The 23,454-nt window shown below is 37.6% G+C and overlaps 1 long non-coding RNA gene across 1 annotated transcript in view; it reads right to left on the minus strand.

The window, feature by feature from the left end:
* Positions 1 to 512: 512 nt before the first annotated feature.
* LOC311432737 overlaps positions 513 to 23,454 on the minus strand; it is a 57,077-nt gene continuing 34,135 nt past the window's right edge. Inside the window, exons 4-5 of the long non-coding RNA XR_014690280.1 lie at positions 2,015 to 2,120; positions 513 to 1,367 (exon numbers count right to left, since the gene is read on the minus strand). This is a non-coding gene — a long non-coding RNA (uncharacterized lncRNA). The remainder of the gene's footprint in view (positions 1,368 to 2,014; positions 2,121 to 23,454) is intronic.

A 23,454-nucleotide genomic window follows, 5' to 3' on the forward strand; every position in this document is an offset into this window, starting at 1 on the left:
TAAAATCGCATTAAACATACAGTTATAATCCTAAGGAGGATATAGTAACGTTAGCATGATTGTTCTTTTAGAAGCATAGCCTTTTGTTGTGATCGTATCAGAGCAAACTGTACGCTACAAGTATCTTGCTGCCATATAACTACATCTACCCAAAGGCGATGTGTTACTTGCACTAATATTTCTCTAATCCAGTGTAATTAAAACAGATGACAATATTAATCAAGTATTTTATATGCAAGCTTGCCCAGAGAATTGTAATCCAATACCACACTTTCTCCGCAGCCAGAGATTTTGATAGTCATTTTAGCTTACCTGTTTTATCACTTTTTTTATATATACAGGGAAAATGAACAATATGAAAACAAATTCATTAATGTTTGTGAAGCATTAGGATCTCAGATTAGCAAACCTCACTGAAAATACAATATATAAAACAATCACCTTCTGAGATGAACAACATGAAGTGTAGAGAAAATATTTATATGAAAAAATGAAAAAGAACACCCTCATTCAGTTTATACGCACAACTAAGCATAGTATTAACTTTTAACTTTCTTTTGTACAAGTCTGAAGTTTTTCATTCAAGAGGCACATTTTACAGCATAACAGCTGCAAGCATATATTGCTTTTGTAGTAGTACTCCTTAAAGAGAGCAATAAAGACAAAGTGCAGTAGAATTTTCAAAAGTTGTGTGGTGTTACATTATATAAATAAAGAATACATTTTTGTTTCCTATTAGCGAAAGTAGGAAAGCCAAACTGTCAAAAGAAGTAGGTTGAAAGGGAAGTTATTTAAAAGATAATGTCAAATCCTAGCAGGCTGAAACAATTGCATTTTACTCCTGAAATGCACGACAAGTTCTCTATTAACTATTTGTAAACCAAACAAAAAAATAAACCCATAGCCTAAGGAGTAAAACCAAAACAATTACACTAAAAAATATCCAAGAAAAATACAACTCTTCACAAGGTAAGTCTTCCTAATACTACTTTAAAGACCATCTTAATCACCTTAGATATCTACTCTATTTTCCTGTACTTGCACAATTACAATTGATGACTGTTAGAAGTGACAAAAGATAAAAAACATTTTACAAGTAACCCTCAGTCCATCATCGTCCTATTATCAAAGTTTGTATATACATATATATATATATATATATATGTACATGTAAATAGAGGAAAAAACTATGAAAATGCACCAACAGATAAAGTTATTGTTAGTAAAGTCACACAAAGATTTTTTTTTCTTCTCCTAAGAATATTTTTGAAATTTCACTAGTTACATATTCTATGTTCTTGCATTGAGACAATTTAGATAACTTTTACAGCATGTAGATGAACTTAGGACAACCAGTTCCTTTGTTGCTGCAAAAAAAACAGAAAGGGAAACATAAGAGCATTGTTTAGCTTCAGATCATCTTTCTCCTCCATAATAAAGAATGCTGATTTTCAGCAAGATCCCATACAGCCAGGCTAAACACAGCGAAACACACTACATTGAGAAAGAAAAACAAATGAATGATCACTTACAGCCCCACCAGCCCAGGAAGAACCAGGTCCTCAAAGAGGTTGCTGTTTGCACAATGCTGAGCTAGGAAACGTTTGGTGCATCTGCCCATATTTAAAAAATCTTCCTCTGAGCATTTTGAGTGGTACCTCTATAATCAGCCTCCTCAGGATCCAAGGTAACACCTGCTGGGTTCTCCAAGGGGCACAGAATTGGGTCAGGCACCCAGATGTGACGCAGAAAACCTGGGTCTGGTTGCCCTCCTGCAGCTAGGGCAGGGCAGAGGCAGCCTGGTCCCAGCTGGCCTACTCTTAGGTGGGTACTCCTAGTCACCTGGCATGTCATCAATGAACAGCACATGGGCTGTTCATTTGATTAGAAATATCACTGAAAAATCATTCTCGAAGAAGGATCTCACATATCTACATGAAACAGTTACGTGCCTAAAGATTCTTAAACTGAGCAACCATTGAGTAATACCCCATAAAAAGAACAAGATACTCACAGCTCAGGACAGGCAGACAGAGAGTGCTGGATGGGGGCACCCAAGGTGTGGGCAGGTGGTCCTAGGGCAACACACTTAGCTCAGCTGAAAGGCCACCACAAGAAATCTGTCAAGAAATCCCTGTCAGTCACACTGCAGTGGTAAATATATAATCTCCAGCTACAACACGAAAAAGCTAATTGACTCTCAGTAAACCTGAGACCCCAGTTTTCTAATTTCAACACAGATGAATGCTGTATTAGCAGCTCAGGCTGTTTGCTTCCTGTGGGTTAAGCAACAGCTGCTAAAGAATCTGCTGCTCTTTTGTTTGCTAATTAATCAATAATAAATTTTATGGGTGACATATGATACTAATAACCCCCCTTAAAAAATGAAACCTATAAGTTATTTATTTTAAAATATACTAACATAAAGCTACTGCTGCATCAAGCAACTTATTTCATGTATACTGCTTATTTTTCACTTCTACTACAGATATAAAGCAGAGACTGTGAGAAAAGCTCACTTTGATTAATTTCTGTCCTTACCATTATAAACAAACTTGATAGCTACTTTCAGTCCAAACTGACAAATTAAATAGAGTTCTACATCAAACTACGTTTTGTGTTCCAAGAGCTCAGTTGTACTTTTTATCCCTCTGTCCCTACCTGTCTTATGCCCAGGCCTCAGCTTGTGTAAACTACTGCTGCTCCTTAGACACCAACTTAGCAGGAGGAGTTTCAGCCAGCTGAAGATCTCTGGGTCAACATGTGGTGTTTTAGTTGTCTTATCTTTCCAGAACCAGAGAAATGATTCTTTATGCTCACTTATCCCACCTGAAGCTTTAACCTCTTTAACCTTCCCCCCCAGTAATGACACTGGGAGCCATTTACTTTCCTTGAGGGAGGTTGTCATGTGGCACCCACATGGGGGGACTGCTTGGAGGGAAGAGGTTTTGCACCTAGTCTCACATTGAAGTGAAGCACTACAGCTGGTTTGCACTGCAAGTCTCAAGGAGGGTAGGGTCTGGGGCTGCCTGACCCTATATGCTGAATAACACCTGATATCAAAATTTTACATAGGAACTGCTCCAAACCTTACATCCCAGGAACACCTAACAGCCTTTCCAGGAGCTTTGCTTAGCAAGGATGCTCTGGCACACCTGTGGAGCTGCATGTTGAACTGAAGGCAGCGGGGATCTGCCTCCACTGTGGACAACTGCTCTTGTTTCTGCCATAGACATTTCTCAAATCATAAAGCAAATGATCACAGGAAGAACAGCACATCAAATTGGTTTTGAAACGAACCGGGTAGCACAGCTTTAGGCTCAATTCCTTTTATAAACTGCATCTATAATTAATTTAATTTAAGCACTGCTCATGAATCAAAGGATAGTTAAAAGGATGTAATTTAATCTTTTCTAATTAATGTGATTTGTTTATATTTATTTCACAATATCTGTATGCAAACAAATAACTGTTCTCAGAGATTTCATATTTGCATCATGATTTCATATAAAATACAGAAAGAGCAGAAGAAAAACAAACAAAAAGATAGAAAAAATAACTAGCTCTTTTCATTTTACACAGACTGCAATTTGATTTGTTTTCATAACTACTGCTTTGCCACACAGTACCTGAGTCATTGGAGTGAAATCAAAATATTTCTCCATCAACATCCAACCATTCATCAAAACGGTTTTACTCTACTTAATAACAACTGAAACAGTCAGGTATTGTCTAGTAGGGTGTGTTTCTAAGAAAATGTTAATTTGTTTAAAATCACAACTTCCTGTGACAGTTGTTAATTTCAAATGAAATGTTTTTTTTTTTTTTTTTTATAGATAGTTTGTTTTTCAACTCTCATGAAATGTTTAATGTATATCTCATAATTCAAAATCAAAAGACAAAATGTTTACTTTGAGTACAGCAATTCAATTTATCCAAAAATGATTTTCTGAAACATTTTATGAAAAACAGGAGTTCTAGTTTAAATTTAGAATAAAAATCCAAGCTGTAGGAGCTCATGTCCTGTGAACCGAAAATCTCTTAAGTTTGATCTACTGGTAATGACCAGAGCGTGGACTCTAATGGTAAGATAAAAAGCATATAAGACCATATTAAAAAAAACAACAGTAACGCATCCTTCTATGTTAAATGAACAGTGATGCTTTAAGATTCTGGTCCTCACTTGCAGAACAATGAATTATTTGTATGCTGGACTGTTTGCCTCATCTTTGCACCCAAGATAAGTGCAGCACAAAATCCAGAATGACACGTCTTTTCTCAGCCTTATAGATACACCTAGTGCTGTTCCTCTCATTGACCATACAGAGCCATCTCCAGAGTACATCAAGTATTCAGCTTTTCTTTGAAATTCTCCCAGTTGCAACACAATAAAAAGAAATGAACACTTTCAAAATTCACAGAACAATCTCTCTTCCCTGCTTTTCATGTAGGAAATATGAGGAGCTTCATCTGATTGACCAGAAGTTCACAGACAAGGTCATGGGAGTGGTTGAGAATTGTATGTCAAATAACAATGCTTGAGTCTTGCCTACTTAGATGACACTGAGAAAATCATCTTGACTTTTCTAATCAGATTGAGTATTCAGGGATGGATGATTCAGTGCCAGGTTAAGGATCTTCCACTGTGAGTAAATACCCTCAGCACATTTCAAAAGAGTTATCAAAGGCATTCAGTTTATGAAGTAGAGATATTTTTTTCCAGATGTCTGAAAAAAAAATAAAAATCATTCGTCTCCATTACGGTTCTGCCTTTTAAATATTAGCTCTACAGACACAGAACTGTAAATGGTCTCCTGGGTCACTGCAACTAGATCCTGATTATGCAGAGCTGCATTATGTAATTCCTTTCATAAACTAGCACAATCTTAAAAACAATAAAGGTTTTTGCTCTCACTGATAACATGCAGAAATTTAATTTAGCACCCAGTCTGGTATGAATAAAATAAAGACAGGTGAATCACGCTATTTCTCCTTTTCCTAGTATTTTGATTCATATCTTCTTAAACCTGTCTTAACAACCTAGAACATAACTTTTTCCCGGTTGTACATATTCATATTGTTATATTAATAAATTTAAGATATTTCTAAAATCCTTCTAAACTCAGCAATAACACACATCCTATTTACTAACACATTCCATTAACTATGTTAAAATAGGTTTTCTCTCTATTTATTACCATGGAAAGTGAATGGAAAAATACAGAAATTGGCCAATATATCCACATATCTATATCAAATAACCATTTATGAATAATAGTCAGTTATAAATTTCAAAATTAATTTAACTTTTTATTCAGTCTATCTGTAATGAAGATTGTCTGCCAGGGAGTCTTCAGCCAACTTCCTGAACCACACCTAAGTGAACGCAAACTTGAACACTATGCCAGCAATGCAAAATTTCCAACATGATCTTTAGCTGTCACACCCAAATGGACACCCAAAATAGAGCTTCTCAGCCTGGGCATGAAAAAAAAAAAAAAAACCTAAGTTACCTAAAACGAGCACCAATTTTGGGCAGTATAGTGGCAAACACCATCTGACAGTTTATTTTCATTCTTCTCTATTGGAGAACATGGAAAAACAAACAAACAAAAAATGACTGAGGATCACATTATTTCCAACTAAATGACTAAAAAGTCAAAACAGAGTCCCAGAGGATTTACTGCATTAAAAGTCAGAAAATGAGAGAGGGAAAGCTCATAACATTTTAATGGTTTTAGACATGGAAAATTCTCATTCTGGGATATCAAGAATCTTAAAGCCAATGCCTCAATATCACTCAGAAGAATAATGGATCTGATTACTCAGGTCAGAAACTCAAAGACAACCTTCCACATTGTTCTGGGACACTTCTCTTTGCACTCCTGGACAATCTGGATGTGAATTTGGGAATGAAGTGTGAGGCAATGTTCACTGAGTCTCACACTCTTCAGGCACTTGTTCACAGATGCACCACATTTCACAAAGGCAGAGCAGAACATGTATTGAGAGTGTAGGTTTACATTAAACAGAAGAGCTAAATAAATAATTAACACCATTTCAAGTGTTCAGTTAATTACTTCCTTTTCTTTATATATAACTTCTGTTACTCTGATCTTGATTTTTTTTTTTTTTTTCCACTTCATAAGTAAAGATTTCCAGCAAATATTCCTCTATTACTTCCTTCAGCTTCCCACAGGCATACAGGGTTTTCTTCTCCCGTGGTTGGGAAGGAACACTCTGTATTTGGGCAGACTGCCAGTACATCTAATTGCAGCTGGAGATGGAAGTGTAGCAGAAATAATGATTCCTTAAATTCCTAATTCTGTTCAACTTGGATCACAGCTGAACCCCATAGCTTCTTCAAAAAAAACACCTTTGATAAGCAGCTCAATGACTTAACACTTGAACCACCATGTCCACAGCTAGACAAGGCTTTTTCTAGTTCAGATGATTTATACAAGCAACATACACAGAGACCATTCTGGTTAGTTGCATAAGTTAACTGGTGAAAACAGAAATTTAAATAAACCTTATACATTTCTGATACATACTTTTAGGTTAAATATACTCTTTTTCTGAGGTTAGAATGTTTTTTGTTCTATACAAACCCAAAAGTTATGAACATTTTCTTCATGTGGAAATGTTTCTTCATTTTCTTCTGTGAAAACAACTTTTATCAGAGTAAAAATCCCATGCTTTCAATCAGTTCATTTCTGTTTATTTTTTCTTATGTCTCTCATATAAAAACTAGACTGAATCATTCACTCCAGAAAATACAAAGCTGACAGCAGCTTTGATCAAACAACCCAAGAAAGATTTGCAATATGATTTACTAGTATAACATAGAATCACAGAATCACAGAATTTCTAGGATGGAAGAGACCTCAAGATCATCGAGTCCAACCTCTGACCTAACACTAACAGTCCCCACTAAACCATATCCCTAAGCTCTACATCTAAACGTCTTTTAAAGACTTCCAGGGATGGTGACTCCACCACTTCCCTGGGCAGCCTGTTCCAATGCCTCACAACACTTTCGGTAAAGAAGTTCTTCCTAACATCCAACCTAAAACTCCCCTGGCTCAACTTTAGCCCATTCCCCCTCGTCCTGTCACCAGGCATGTGGGAGAAGAGGACAACCCCCACCTCTCTACAGCCTCCTTTAAGGTATCTGTAAAGAGCAATAAGGTCGCCCCTGAGCCTCCTCTTCTCCAGGCTGAACAAGCCCAGCTCCCTCAGCCACTCCTCATAGGACTTGTTCTCCAGAACATGACTAAAGTTTATCTGTTTGATAGTGTTCTGCACATCTTCCAAACCTGCCTAAAGTTTCTCAACATCAGTAGCTTCTGATGATTCTTTTGCTTGAGAAATCTCGTGTTAATGGTGGCTGCATACTCTCCCAGCTATTTCAGCCCTCTGTCCCAAAACACTTAGGTTGTCTTATATCAGATTTAAAAACAGCTTAATGTATCACTTTCATAAAGCTGAATTAATCCATCTACAATGCTATTTTGATTAAGAAAAGGAGATTCTTTTTAATATGTACCATCATTTAGTAAACAAAGTGCAAGCAATATTCTAAAACCTGATTAAACACCAACTCCAAACTATGGGATGTCCTCAGGAAAGGAGTATATACGTTATACAGGAACACAAAGAGCAGCAGTCCTTTAATACTTCAGGAGCACCTAGCGGAAACTAGGTGTACCACAGTAAAATGAAAGATGATATTACATGACATCCTTACTTTCAAATTCCACCCCCTCTCCCTTTTTTTTTTTTTTTTTTTAAATCCTCACTGTTTACGTATTAAGTACTAAAGTAGCTGCACTAGAAAAGACAAAAATGGCCCTAGAATCATGAACTAGTATTTAACGGAGTTTCTCCAGAGTCCTCCAGTCACAACTCTAATCAAGGGTAGTTTCACTGCCCACCTCTGCACTATATCTGGGCCTTCAATTAAATTCCTCTGCAGAGAGCTGAATGCTGAGACTTCCACCACTCACCCCTCACAATTCCTCAGGACTTGGTTTGATAAAGGAGGCTATTAGAGACATCAGCGTCAAATGTTCAATGTGTTTCCTGTCTCTTCTTTTAACCATCTTACAGAAAATAGGCACATTTGCTCCCTTACACTTCTTACTGCTTTATATGGTTAAATATATGTCCTTTTAGAAACGAAACTAATGCTTCAGGCAAAGCAGAATGAACCAGTTGTATTCAATGATGATACAGAAAGGTTTGTTTTTTTTTTTTGTTTTTTTTTTTTTTTTTTACTGCATCCACCTGAAGTTAGAGAGAGATAAAAAGATTTATTCCCTCAGTATTCAAACGGTAAAAGAACTTGCCGTATCTTGTTCTTGTTTAGCCTTAAAGCTGGATTTATAACATCACCAAAGAACAAGAATGGAAAAATGAAACCAGGATTACACTTAGCTCATGGGACTATGGCAGTGCTGTGTTGGGGAGGGAGTACATTTCCATTCTCCCTTTTGTCCTGATGAATCAAAGGCCCTCTGATTGCTGGTGTCATGTAATACTGATCAGAAAGGAATTAAGTCACTTGTGAGAATGTGCTTTCTATCAAAGGGCTGGCAAATTGCAAGATGTAAAAGCCCAAAGGTCAGTGTAAATCTCCATATCAGAAACAGCAGAATGGAAAGAAGAGAAAGGGGTGTGGGGAATCTATTACAGTCAGTCCAATCCCTCACATCCAGATTTCTGTGAAAACAGAGATGATCCTCTCTCACTTTTCAATCATGCTGTGTTCTCCATTTACTGCCTTTTTTTTTTTTTTTTTTAAACAGACTTCACTTACTGGATTTTTGTCTTTCCTAATTTAGTGTTTTGTTTTTATCTTGTAATGATACAACAGTCTAGGCTGAAGATGAACTAAATCCAGTAGAATATTTAGCTTGGTAGCTGTTATATCTCATATAAAAATGAATTAGAAAACCCTCCTAACACAAGATGTCTGTCACCCTCAGAGTTCACCAGCAATTCATTCTGCTTGAGGTCAAAGACTTGTTGGGTGGAATGGGGAAGGTGCGAGGTGAGGGTCTGACCATGGGAGAGAGAGATCTAGAAGACTGCTAGTCCTGTGCTGCTCTTCCAGAGCTATTATGACAGATAAAGACAGGAGAGCCACTCTGTGCAGGTCACCTGTAACACCACCAAAGGCACGTATCTATCTACCTCCACCTTTTTCTGCATGAAAACATATAGAAAATTTCTTTTTTTATCACCTAGAATTTCCCCTTTTTCAACAAAGTTCCACACACCATCAAGAAATCCCAAGTATTTCAAGCACTCACAATTCAGGGAAGAACCAACTAAGCGTAGCTCAGGTCCTGGGGAATGTCATGGCCTGAAGTTTACTCCAGCGGAAGTAACTGCTAAGACCAGATGAAAAATAAGCACTCCCTTGCTAAATCTCTTCTCAGTTACACACTGTTTAATGCTCTTTGAGGAAACAGCAAAGCAATTTCTCCCATTGCAGAGCATAGAAGAACCCCCTTACGACTTAAACATATGGACATTGGTTTGTGTCCCAGGTAACCACGGTTGTTTAGCTCAATAAACCTTCATTTTCTAAAAGATTAATTTTCTTATTCTTCATTAAACTTAAATCCACTGATCCCTTATGCTGAAATTTGCATAGCAGAGTGTTGTGTCAATGGCAAAAGGATTGGGCTTTGAATATGGACTTCTAAAATTACATACTGTCTGTCCAGATTGCCTAGGGGAAGAAGCGTTCTGCCAAAAAAAAAAAAAAAAAGGGAGGGGGGAGAGGGAAAGAGAGAACTTGCATTGGATACAACTGGGTAACCAATATGCTGAATTTGTCAAATGTATGTATCAATTCCCCTCTCAATAGGAGGCAACAATTATGGCCTGGGATGATTGTTGCCCCTATTTCGCTATTTTTGCATTTGGACAGTGAAGATGTAAGGGGCACTTCAAGCATTTCCAGTTCTTCCCACAAAGCCTGCCAAAATATCTTTAGATTCTGCATGTTGGTATCTATTTTGCACGTGTTGTTAACAATACAGGCAGCCAAACTAGACCGCATCCATACATATGGAGCTTTGTTAAATGCAGATGGTGCAGTTTAAGTTGTTCATAATTAGGAGCCATGTCACTGTAACTTGCATGCCTTTCATAACGGAATATAAAGCTCTCCATCTGCTTTGAAGCACACTAATGTAAATAACTTACTGGAACATCCATTTTGTTTGTTCTAAGGAATTAGCATGGCTGCTTTGAAAGGATCTCTTCATAAATTCACAACACAACACATTCCTAATGACATGGTCATCATTAGTGAGCCACAGCTTTGCACTTGTCTCTCACCCAGTCCTGGCTCCAGCCTCTGCTCCACTTCAGTTGCTCACTGGGGACAGAGTTCATCCTCAGGAGGGAAACCCCATTTATAATAGGGAGAATGCTGTAATAACAGCCCACTGAGAGCAGAGCTGAAGCAATGTAAGATATAAACATTTTTCAGAACTGCAGCAATCACTAAAAGAGCAAGCATCCTACTGTAAATTGGAGAAGCATCTGATACTCACTTTAGAGACAATATAATTCCTTCTGTAAGTATAACTGCTTAGCTGGATTGTGTTCCTGCATTGTATTTATACTCGTTGTTCCATTAACTTCAGTGGAGTCAATTATTATACTAATTTAATTGCATACAACATCCTGTTGTAGAACCAACCACTTGTGAAATGAATAAAATGTTCTGACTTCTTTTACACTGTTTAGGTGTTTCGCTTGGTTGCTCTGTGACTTCCAAAGAGTTACAAACTTTTGTCGAATGGTTGGCGTTACTACCCAGGCCAGAATGTGAAAAATGAAAGTTCAAGCACTTTATAATGTGTTACTCTTGTGAACACTGTAACTGGGTGGAGCAGGGTGGGGGATGGTAGAGTAGAAGTAAGAAGTAAGTAGAAGAAAGGAGAGTTAGTGGAAGCGCCATAGGAATCAATATAATCTGTGTCTTTTCATTTCCAGAATCAGCTGTTGGTAAAGATGGTTACCTTCTTTCTAAACTTTAGAATTTCAGCCACTGAAAGAACATGGGACATGAAGAACGTGAAGAACAAGGGACGTTCCAGAATAACTCAATGCAAACTCCTTCCTCCATCCCTCCTCCCCAGCCCCACCCCCCCACCCCCCCCCCCTTATTTTAATTTCTTTTAAATAATGGTGGTCTTTCCAGTAGTGAAAGGTTGGGAAAAATCCACAGGTTTTTTTTGGTGGTGGTCATGGTAAAAGTTATCTTGCCCATACATTCTGCATAGCCCTGAAATAAGCTTCTGCCTTAGCAAAATGATTACCTTGCCAATGTTCTTTACATACCCTTATACCTTCAGAGCCGAGGCACTGTTTTAACAACTGCATGTCAAAAAAAACCTGTATTTTTACTTACATGAGGTAAAGCTATTTTGTACGCTTTCCTTATTTCCTAGTATCATTAGCTGAATGATCAATAGTCCCTGACATCTCACCGGAGACTCTGATCAGAGCATAATCTGCCAGGATAATCTGGTATGGGACCAGAGCCACAAATCATCTGTAATTAAGGTGGGTTCAGTGGATGCCCAAGTACCCTTTATCACAAATCTGAAGAATGTCTTGATTTTAGGTATCTGTAACCAATATGCTATTTTCCAAATGCCACATCACCACAGAGGTGGTTAGGTGTGATGCTGCATTAGAAATAATAATCCTACCATTCTGCTTATCTGATGGTTCTTCCCATTCACAAGCTATCATTTTCTTCTCCCACTTTGAAATCTATGTATGAAAATGTGTTTCTGCATCTGAAAGAAAAATAAAGTGTACAAAGTTTTGTACTGGACTTCTGCATGTAGCAATAAGTAAAGATGGACTAAGTATATTCCTGTAGGGAACTACTAAGAGAAAAAGTCTCCTAAGTCTAATTGCTATAATATTCATCGCAGACTGTACGATTATGCAAATTTACAACAGATCTCCATAAAGAACAGACTACTATAAAGAAAAGACTCCTCTGTTATTGATAAGAACACAAAATAGAATACTGCATATCTTTTCCAAAACTAGGGATTTGAAAATTTAATATAATGCCAACCTATTATCCCTGATTTTGTTAGTCATTTCACAAAAGACTAACATCTTGTGAAATGACTAACAAGATGAGAAAAACCTTGTATACCACCACAAGTGAAGATTTGGCCTTATGGTAAAGTTCTCGTCTTCTATGAGAACATACATATATTCTGCAATTTTTCCTCCAAATTTAGTCATTTTCAATTGGTCCAAAGCAAGAACATTCATGATGTAAATAGATACAGAGAACATTAAGATCTTCTTAAACTCTTTTTCTGCTTCTTTTAATAGAAAATATTGCTTTTTTACAGTTTAAAAAAACAAAACAAAAACAAAAAAAACAGGTTCCCTATGCTCACTTAACCTCAGAATACTATGGTAATTATTCATCTGTCAAAGGAACTTAAATGAACATCTTTCAAAATTGCTAAAATTATTTGAAGTCAATACCAGTGAAAGAAGCTGGACATGCTCTGTTAGAAAGCACATGCGTGTGTAACATTAGGTCATCTCAAGCACTGGTCCATTTATATTTATGGCTACTTTCATTAGTTTTGATTGATGCACTGTTTCCACATACTCGTGGACTGTAACTGTATTTATGTTAATTACATTAATCTGCTGTATGAACTTTTAATATCCAACCATATTAACACATGGCTGAATTGTTCTAACACTGAGGGAATTGTGTGTTGATCTACTTGTGTGAAACTGAGTAGGCAGTAGGGAGAGACCATTCAAGCAACTGAGGAATTATTAAAAAAGAGTAAAAATAATAAAAAAAATCACTCTCTGAACCTAAAAAAAGAATCTTAGAGGCGATGAAAGAATTTGCCCACTTATGTAGAAAGTCCGTCGGATGCCTTCCTCTATATGCAGCAGACACTTCTTAATTAACAGCTCCTGCAGAATGGAAAGAATGAGTTACATTCATTAGGAAGACAGTTAGATACTTTTTCCACACTGAAAACAAATGAGCAAATAGCAGCAGGGAGCAAATGGCAGTCATGACATCATTTGTTTTCAAGGCTTTCCTTTTTAAACAAACAACTGTGGTGAAGATTAGCAAGTTCTTGCCTTTATCAGCAACATCTGATCTGGGGAAGGAGCACTCTCAGACCCAAACAAATGATGCCCCTGTTGTGAAAGTTTAAAAACAGTAATGGAGAACTGGAGGAATCTAAAAATGCTTCCAGACCAACATCAACTCTTAGGTGTCAGATGTGTTTTTTGTGCTCCAAAGCACCACTACTGAATGTGCTAAAATTCAGATCCTAATCTGGATTCCAGATATACCAGGGAGGGAGAGGGGGGCTTTCTGGGGGATGATTTTCAGTCATTGCTTACATACCATCACCAGCTTCAGCAGAAAAAAATCTTCCCAAGCTAAACTTTGGGCCTCTCATCTACATCCAAATGTAGACTGCAAATGATGACCATCTGAATACTCGACTGGTGACTCTTTTGTTTATAATTTTTTCAACAACTATGCCTTTGTGAATACTGTGACCAGGAATAAGCCAAAACCCCACCACAGAATCAAAAATCTCCAAGATGTAACTGGGTTCTGCCTTCCTGGGGGGGTCACCATGCACCTTGCTGTGGATGGGGTCAGACTGAGACCTGGCTGGGACATGGGCCTGCAGGCAGGCTCAGCATGGCAGGGCCCACGGCGGGCAGGGCTGTGGGAGCTGGAGCCCGTCCCTGCTACCACCTCGCTGGGGCAGGGGCTGACAGCCCTAGGGTCTGAGATGGGGTCCTGCGGTGAGGGGAGACCCAGGGAGGGAGGTCAGGCACTGCTAGTGCCCTCGGGGCCCTGCTGGTTCTGCCAAGTATAGCAATTTCAGAAGGGAAATAAATCAGCTGATAGGAGGCAATTTTAATCCGTCAGCTGTACTGTGTGCCCTGAGCTGGTATAATAGTTTTGAAGAGAAAACAAAACTCAGAGAACACTGGAGCACTCAGCAGCCCCATTGCAAGCCAGCAAGACTTGCAAGTTCATCTCAGAGTAAGGGCAGGACACAAAAATACAGGCTAAAACCTTACCAGCTGCTCTCAGACCTTACTGCTAGAAACTCCTGCACAGTCATGCCTTTACTGGCACCTGAGCTTCAAAAGAGCACAGCATTCATCACAGAGCCTAAGTTTCATTATAGTTAATGCATCATATCAAGACCATTGTGAATATATGCATATTTGTATATATGCTCTCCACATCATCAGACATGGGTGAACAGAACCTTTTAAAAACAATATATGCCTTTAAAAGACCACAGTCTGGACACACAGTGCCTACTCTGTGCCTCGGGGAAATCTTTTACAACTTTGTTTCATGTTGAGTAATGTTGCTCTAGGAATTAATTTCTTGAGAACCTGATCTGTCATTTTGAGGGAAATGGTTAATAGCGCCAGAGGAATCAGGAGATTCAGTGGGTTTCTGAAATGATAAGCTTGTTCTAAAAGAGGTCAGATCTTCAGATTTGACTGATGATAAGGTAGGCCCCAGGGAAGCCGACTCTTGTGGCATCATTAAAACAGTCTGGTCAAGACACCACATTGACCCCATCCTTTTACAGTTTGTCTGCTTACATGATGCAGTCCTACTGCTGATTTACTGCTTCTGTGTCTTACCAACCTGACAGCCCCACCTGGGGAGGTACTCTTTTCTAAATGAAGGCCATCTCTACAAACCAAGTTAACTACATACTGAAATGGGCTGCAGTCTAACAATGTGTGCTAAAAATGTTTCGTGGTGTTTTCTGTTTTCTTACTGAACCTCCGTTCTTCCTTCCAAATTCTATTTACAAGCTGATAACTCCATTTAGAGATGCAGCACACCTACTATGATGTGAAATAAAATATACTTCCATTGTCTGCAAACTAGTTTCAAAGAAAGAAAATCCTATTTCTCTTTCTCAAAAGGAGACAGAGATTGAAGCAAACTAAATCTGAATGATAATATTACCTAACAAATCACTTGAGTACTGCAATACAGTATCAACAGTGATTAAGAAATCATTTTTACTGACCAAACCAGTATACTTACCCTTCAAAGAATTTCTAATTCACAGGGCAAGAAGATACTGTGCAATCTCTCCCAGAAATCCTTAACACAATAATCCAAGCTGCCCTGATGTATCCCTTTTAAAAAGTAATGAAACTGAATTCCTTGAGACACCCAATACACAGTGGAGTTAATCCCTTCCATAAGGGTGGTCAGGGTCAATATGAATGACCTTCATAAACCCACAGATTTGGAAGCAACAGAGAAGAAAATACAATATAATTACAGTTAATTTAAAGTGTTACTTGAACTCAATTGTCAGTGTTAGATCTATCCCTATGAAAAATCCATTTCACTTTAACCATTACTCAGGTCTACTGAACTGGTAAAGGTAATATGACTGCAAAAGTAGAGACTTAGTTATATTATAGAAGCATAAATAAGGCTGCATTCTTCTCACAATGATTAGTAGGAGACTCCCAATTGTTCCAGAATACCTGACATCTGACATCTTTCTCAAGCATGTTTCATCTTCCAAAGGCTCAGATAGCACTATTCTACATTTTGTGTCTCAGAATTATTTAATTGATACAAATTTAGAAAATGCTCTTCTACTTTTTAACACTTTTTAAAACAAAAAAGTTTATGCTATCATAGTCCCTATGCCTCATAAGTAAACTTCTCAATTGGCAAGTCCACATTTCCATTTCCCTTTTGAGTGAAACTTTGAGCACTTTAGAATACAACTCTAGGTTATGTCTCTTTGGATACCAAGCTGTGATGTCAGCCAGTTGCAGGACTCATAGATGTCTACAAAAGACCAAATCTGCATTGATTAAAACAGCATCTTCAAAATAAAGTTTTCTTGCCTTGCCAAAAAGTAGCAGAAATCAGAAATGGGAATGCAAATCAGAGAGTGCTAATACAATTACATGTCATTAGCTATTCCCTTCATCCTAACTAAGTAAAACCTAGTTCCTCCTGTTTCCAAGCTTCAGTTGACTTGATACAGACTGTGGTACTCTCTTCTCTCTAATTTGTCTTTTGGTCTTTTCTACACACCATATACTTACTGTTCCACTTAAGACTCCATTTTAAGCTTCAGTGATTTAGCATCCTCCTTCTTTACCCTACAGTTAGCTTCATCCAGCCAGGGTGGATGAAGAATGTAATCTTTCTAAGAATGCATTCTCCATCTTTTTTTTCTTTCTATTTCCCCAAGAATCAGGACATTCTCCATAAAATCAAGAATCTTCAGCATGAGGTTGGAAAGCTATTCTAACATCTTTCAATGTCCACCTTGATAAAACCAGAAACTCTTGGTACTTTCAGGGAGCAGAAAAGAACAGCAGCTCTCAAACTGCAGGCAAGCCAGGAGGCAAGGGTGACCCTGGCCCAGGCAGTGCTCTCACTGAAAGGGCACTGCCCTTGATGTCTGAACATGGCAAGAAGAGATGGGTGCTGGTAACACAGTCTATCAGCAGCCACAGGTACAGCAAGCAGTGAAACAGGCTCAGGAAGGAACAATGGAGATACGGAGATTATCTTTCTTCTCTTCACGATTCTCATTACATGGTTATCACACTGTTTTCCTTGTTCTCTTTTCTTTATCTTTACTTTACAAGGCCAAAGAATCCTTTTCCCTTTCCCTTTCCTTTCCTTTTGAAACAGGGGCCTATATCACAGACTTTTCTCATCTCTCTATTAAACTGGATTGCTTTATACAAGGTTACCTGAAATGACTAACCCTCCTATGCTATACTTGTTGTTCCAGAGGCCAAGTACAAAGTAGTTTTACGTCAAATTGATTATGGAATTATTTGTTGAAGTAATTGGTCAGCTATCATATCCAGGAATAACTAGATAACCTCAGTTGAGAAATGTTTGTGCAACACTTCTGAACCAAAAATTATGTCTTCTGTGGTGATGACCCCTGCTAAGTACATCTACCTTGATAATGAGGTTACAGGGACTCTGCTTACAATTTTAGCCAAAATCAAACATGGTTTCTCAAAATACTTCAGTTTCATCAGAATAGATGAAGTAAGAATTTTCATTATCCTATCCTGATGAAGTTTTTCCTTTATCTCTTATTTCTTTTAGGGTTTTCCTATCAGTAGTGTAGAACGTTGCCTCCTGCCCAGCTCATGATGCCAAATGTACTTTTGTTCATATAATTATAGCAGTACATACCCTACTAACAGATGTCCATCAGTCATTATTGAGATTGTTGCATGTTATCCCTGTAGACACTATTCTGCACTAGTAATACAAGTTTCTCTGTTTTGTTGTCCATGCTCTTTTCATTACGCTATAAACATTTCTCTGGTGTGGCTTTCTTGCTTGTTTGTTTTTAAGCTCAGTGCTTCAAAAGCCAATTGTCTTTTCTATACAAGATGTCTTTGTTTTTAAACAAGTATGTACAAACTTGAGACAAAAACTTCTCTCAGCCTGGATTTAATATTTCATTTGAATAAACTAGCTTAAATAATGTAAGTATGATTAAATCACAACATAGACAGAGAAAATAATGAATTTCTACCTGCGATAGAAATGGACATTCTGCTACTTTTACTGGTGCTTTCAGTAAAACTTTTTTCCAAAACTATGAATTAAAAAAATAGTATTTCCCTCATATAAAAGCTAAATAACTTGGTTTTCCTTTGGAACCTCAAAATTGAAAGGAAAAAGAAAGGAAAACCCCGTGGTGGGTATTGTTGCTGGCTGTAAATCTCAGACATGGATTCTGGTACTAAAAACTGCATTCCCACAGTACTTTACATTCATTCCAACAGATCCTCAAAGCAAAGTCCACATTTGCAAAAACACAGTGTAAAAAGCCTCCAGCAAAAAATATTTCTTTCTGAAGGGTTTTGTCTTAGCTACTGCTCATCAGACATCTTTAATCCCTAAATCTTTCTCTTTTACTTTCTGAGTCTTCTTGACTGATATTGTTAACTTTAACTAAAATAATTCTGTTCTGTAAGTTTTTCTACATTTCTCCTGACCTTATACCTTCCAGTGACTGTTTTATCTGGAAGTTAGGTATATGAAGGCTGATCCAAAACCTGTTTACCCTTTCTAAGAGGGAACAATTTCTATAAGTAGCTGGCAAGCACAATCAATTCTGAGTGTTATTTCATCAGGACTGAGGCAAAACACAAGAAACACAGTAATTTTTTCTCAAGCAAGTTTAAAACAAACAAATAAAAACAAAACAACAACAAAAACAAACAAACAAACAAACAGCCCAAAGCAATCACATATTCAAACAGAAGATTAAGAATCAAACCAGTACAATTTTCCACATACCTGAAAGCTGAATGCATGTCTGGAAGGTTCATCAACCCATTCATTTTTAGACCATTGAAACAGGATTTAATTTTTTTTTTTTTTTTTTTTTTAATGACTCAGCTTTTCAACTTTTAATATCACCTTCTGGAAATAACAAACAAGAGGAGCTGAAAGAACTTCTCAAGCATCAAAATTCTAACATATGAAAGAAATTCTTTGTGAACTGTCAACTTGCTCTATTACTTCATACTTCACTGCTCTTGATTTCACCTGTTTATGATTCTTTTTAGCATATACAGGGTGTGTTGTTCTGATAAAAGTACTGAGCTGAGGAATTGCTCAGTGAGAAATATGCTAACAGAGTAGGCACCAGTGATTTTGCCAGGAAGAAAAAATAAGTCTTAACATGCGGGAAAGAGCCTATATAGATTTGGAAAAGAAATGCATGCAGCACCACTGAATAGTCAGTGTATGCATCCACAGCTTATGGAAAAGATTCCCTATCATCACCACAACAATGGCTACAAAGAAGGATGTGCACCTGCAGAAACAGGATATTGTGGTTAAACATAGAACAGGAAAAGTGTATTAGGCATTGGGAGCTTAAACTAATTATATGTGATATGGGGAGAGGGGATGGGAGATAACAACAATAAGAAAGTTGCTTGTAGTACCGTATCATTTAGTTGTGTTTAGCTGACATGTCAGGCAGGAAACTTGTTACACTAAGCCCAGTTTCACATAAGCTGTAATATAAAACAATGTTATATCTTTACCTGTTCACCACGCTCTGCAGTCATGCTGACAACAAGCATTTTTGCAGCCATACAGGTCAACTTAATATAGGAACTAATCCAGGTTAAATTGAACCTTTTCAATTAACTGATAGGATGGACAATGAGAGAAAAACAGAACGAAAGATAGCAAAAAGAAAAATGCGACCATCTCTTCTAACAGCTTAACCACAATTTCAGTTTCAACCAGCTTATAGTGTTCAAGGAATTGATCCTTGAACACTGAAGAGAAGAATGATACTCAGTAATCCTAATTGCTGATAGAAAAAGCAAGATGATTTCTTGTGTCCCAGGTGGAAGTGAAGGAGAAAGAACTGGATGTTGTGGTTGTTCATCTGGTCTAGGACTGTCAGTGCAGGAATTAAACAGAGAGCTGAGGACTTCTTTTTTTTGTCACATTTTATTTTATAATAGTACCAGCTAGTCTGTATTTCTCTTTCCTATAACCTGTGATACAATTTCATTTGATTAAATGCCACCTCTTTTTCTCAAGTTGTAGCAGGAAATTGATTTGTTATTACTGGTCAAGAAAAATAGTTATGTATTGTTATGTATTTTTCCTTATTGTCTTCCAGGTACCCAAAATTATTATTTTATTTTTCTAGGTTTTGAAATAAAGTTGGTCAGCCTGTGATTACTTGACCCTTTCTCTTTTTCCCTTTTTTAGTAGGTGGTCCCAATGTTTGTCCTTTTCTAGCATTTTGCAGCTTCCTTTTGTTTTTACAAATATTTTTACTAATGTTTCTGTGATTGTTTCAAGTTCATAGAATATTACAGTCAGTCCTAGGCAACCTGAAAGTATCTGGATTTTTTGAGTAGTTTCTAACCATTTCTGTTCCCCTGTGGCTTCATGTCCTGTTCTTCTCATCACTGTGCTAGCCACCTTAACCATCTGATGCTGTGAGACTCTTCACTTGGTAGCAGAGTATAACATGTGCATGCACACACACTTACAAAGAATGAGACTGTCTACAGGGAAAGACTGTTTTTAAAGCCCTTGCCTTGACAAGATCATTAAAAGATTAAGTTAAAAGAAGCTTCAACTTCCCAAAATAAAAACATACTTTGGTGGTGCTCCAAGATCTTTCAGCAGAGTATCTAACTTACAGTTGAAATATCAGTGCATGGCAATGGCCAGCTGTTCAGCTAGGAAAGGGAGCCTTCACCAGCTGGGGCCCCATCCTGGCACCCCAGTGAGGTGTGCAGGGCAGCTTTGTTGAGAGCACCCTGACCTGGGCTGGTCAGCAGTGATCACAACTTTTGAATCAAGCCAGGATATCAAGTCACAAGGCTGACTAAGTTCTGCCTCAACAAGATACATGTCAGGAGGAAGGTAAACACAGTCTCTGTCAAAATTGGCCTCAATCACAGGCAGCCCAGCTCCTAAAGGAGCAGAGGAAAAGTGGGAGAGACACCTGGTGCATTTGGGGCCCCGGGTGAAACCAGGAAAGAGCTGGCTCCAACAGGAGTCAGATTTGGCAAAGCATTGCAGATGCCAACCAATACCATGAGAACAGGACAACTGTAGCTGTTTCACAATCAAGTGTTTAGAGGACATAGAAACTTCACCCCCATCATACTTCCAAATATCAGCTCCTACAAAGTTGGTCAAAGCCCAGTTAATTTCTAATATAGTTTATTAACTGAATTTAATTTCCTTTTATAAATCAATGACAAAATTCTACTGCAAGGTTTGCCTCAGGCACAAGGTTCATCTGTAATGACTTTCTCCTGTCTCCCCTTCCCCCCTCTGTTTCTCTATAAGATATTTTATTGGACCAGACAAGAGATATATTTCTCTTCTTGCACTTCGGAAGAAACAGATTTGGACAATATAGTCCTTTCTCTGGGACAAACAGCTGCAACTGGAGCAGATAAAGCCTCTGGTTCATATGTCCTGTACGAATAATTCAAGTTGAAATATTTTCATATAGAAATTCAAGTACTGCCTGGACTATATCACCATTTTCACCCTGGCTGCCAGAGAAGAACATGTGTCAGTACTTGAGAAAACAGTACGGCCCTGCAGGAGAAGAGAGACTCTGGCAGTAGAAAGCACATGGTTTTTTTGATTAATATGCCAAAGTCAACTTTTTCTGAGCACACTGCAATGCAGCAAACTTTCAAGGAGCCTGTTCTTCTGTCAGTGTGACTTATTTTCTTGAAAGATTCCCATTTCCTTCCCTTTTATAGGCACCTCAGGTGACATCCTTTATCTGTAACACATTCTTCTCTAATGTCAAATAATATTAAGCCTAACTAGATCATACAGAGGATACTGTTCCTGGATATTATTTTAATAGCAGTTCAATATTCATTAACATTATCTTATATGTCAGGGACCAAGATATTCCATCGGGCAAATAAACTTGGCATGATTTAATCAAAATATATCTAATGGTTAGGAGAGACAGAACTTTTGAAATAATTCTCTGAGACACAAGATACTCTGAAGAAAGTTCAACTTTTGCAGTTCACAAAACATGAAAGCTATCTAGCTGTTCAATGGAGAGAGCTTGCAGTCTCTGGTGAAAGGCTTCCAAGGAGGAACTTGCCAAGGAGGCTATAGAGACAGCTGTCAACAAAGAATAGTCAGTCAGCTATCACCTTTGCTGAGTTTTTAGAGTCTAGAGACCTGGAGTTTGCTATCCTCCCACTGTGCTTCATCTACAATACGGAAACTTACAGAAAGAAATGTCATGAAACACTCAGATATCAAACACACTTCTCCTCTTCCCTCCCACCATTTCAACACCACTCTTTTCTCCAGAGTCACTCACCCTTAAAACAACTAAGCACTCTCTTCTCTCCCATGTTTTTGTTCCACCACTTTAGATCTGAAAAATACCATCTTTATAAGTATTTTTTTTCTTAGGCTGAAAATAAGCTCCCACTAGTGCAGCTGCCAGAGATGTTACAAGCAGAATTTTATTTTAAACAAAATCAATATGGCAGTATTACAACATTTCTATCAGTTGAACAAACAGCATTAGTTTAAATGACAATCTCATTACTGCTATAGAAGCTTCGATAAATGGGAACCTTTCTTGCTAAAATATAAAACAGCGAAAATAAGACAAAACAAAACAACAACAACAAAACCACAAAACAATAAATTACCCAATAAAGAGCACTACATCCTTAACACGACTGAAAAATCAATACCCTTTCAAATGTACAGAGAGACAATTGCCCCCATCTGCCTACATAAGCAATTCATTCCTCCAGCTGTTATCTCATAGCAGGATTTTCAGGTACGATTAACCTATCATGGTTTTTCACTGTTAAAATTACAGTTCTCATTGCTGAGCCTATACAAAAAGCAGCCTGTGAAATAACGCGAACCCTGTGAAATAAATGAAATAAACTTATTCTTGCTCTACAACAAAGATTCTTCAGAAGTAATGTATTAAAACTCACAGTATTGTTATTTTTATGCTAAATCACCATTTGAAATACAATATGGTGTTGTGAAACACAATATTAATAATGGCAAGTGATTATTATAACAGCTATTTGGTTTTCTTCTCACTTACTTTTCCATGGCTTTCTATTATGCTGAGGATTTTTAAGTGTTCATTCATATTTTTTCTTATTGCAATACGTTCATGAGAAATAAGAAGTGAGGAGATGATGATGATGTAAAGGCAGATAAACCTCTGAAGGTGTCAGTTTGTACCTAGCTTTGCAAGTCACTCCAGAAAATCTTGCTTTAAAGATCCTTAAAGCCTACAGGGCTCTAGTACAGGGAAGCAGACTTCAATACATTCTATGTATTATCTGTAGAAATCACACATAATAAATAAATAAAAGAACGGTTCAATATTCGTGACAGTATAAGCTCTCTCCACCATATGTATCACAGAAGGTAATACTACCTGCGATACAATCTGTCAGGATCACATCTCCGGATAATTTCAGAAATCACAGGGACATAAAACTTGAGTCTCAACCTGAGCTCAACTCCCTTCTTCTCTCCTTAGCACCCTGATTCCTTAAGAATTTCATTTAACTACTTGCAGTAACATATCTCTCATTTTCTGTATTAGCTGTTACCAGATGTACGCACCTATTCCATACTAGGGGACATATGATCAGTTGGGTACTTTTTTGAGCAGACAGGAGATGTCAGTGGAAATTGAACTGTGCCAAAGCCAAAACCCTCAAGAAACCAAATGTGGATTTAGCAAATAGTATTGGTTGAAAGAAATGGGTGGGAAACATTTGAAAATGCTAAAGTATTTCCTTTTAAACTTTTGAGAA

The sequence above is a fragment of the Aythya ferina genome (genome assembly GCF_964211825.1).
Source record: "Aythya ferina genome assembly, chromosome: 1".
In the NCBI taxonomy this organism is placed as follows: Eukaryota; Metazoa; Chordata; class Aves; order Anseriformes; family Anatidae; genus Aythya; species Aythya ferina.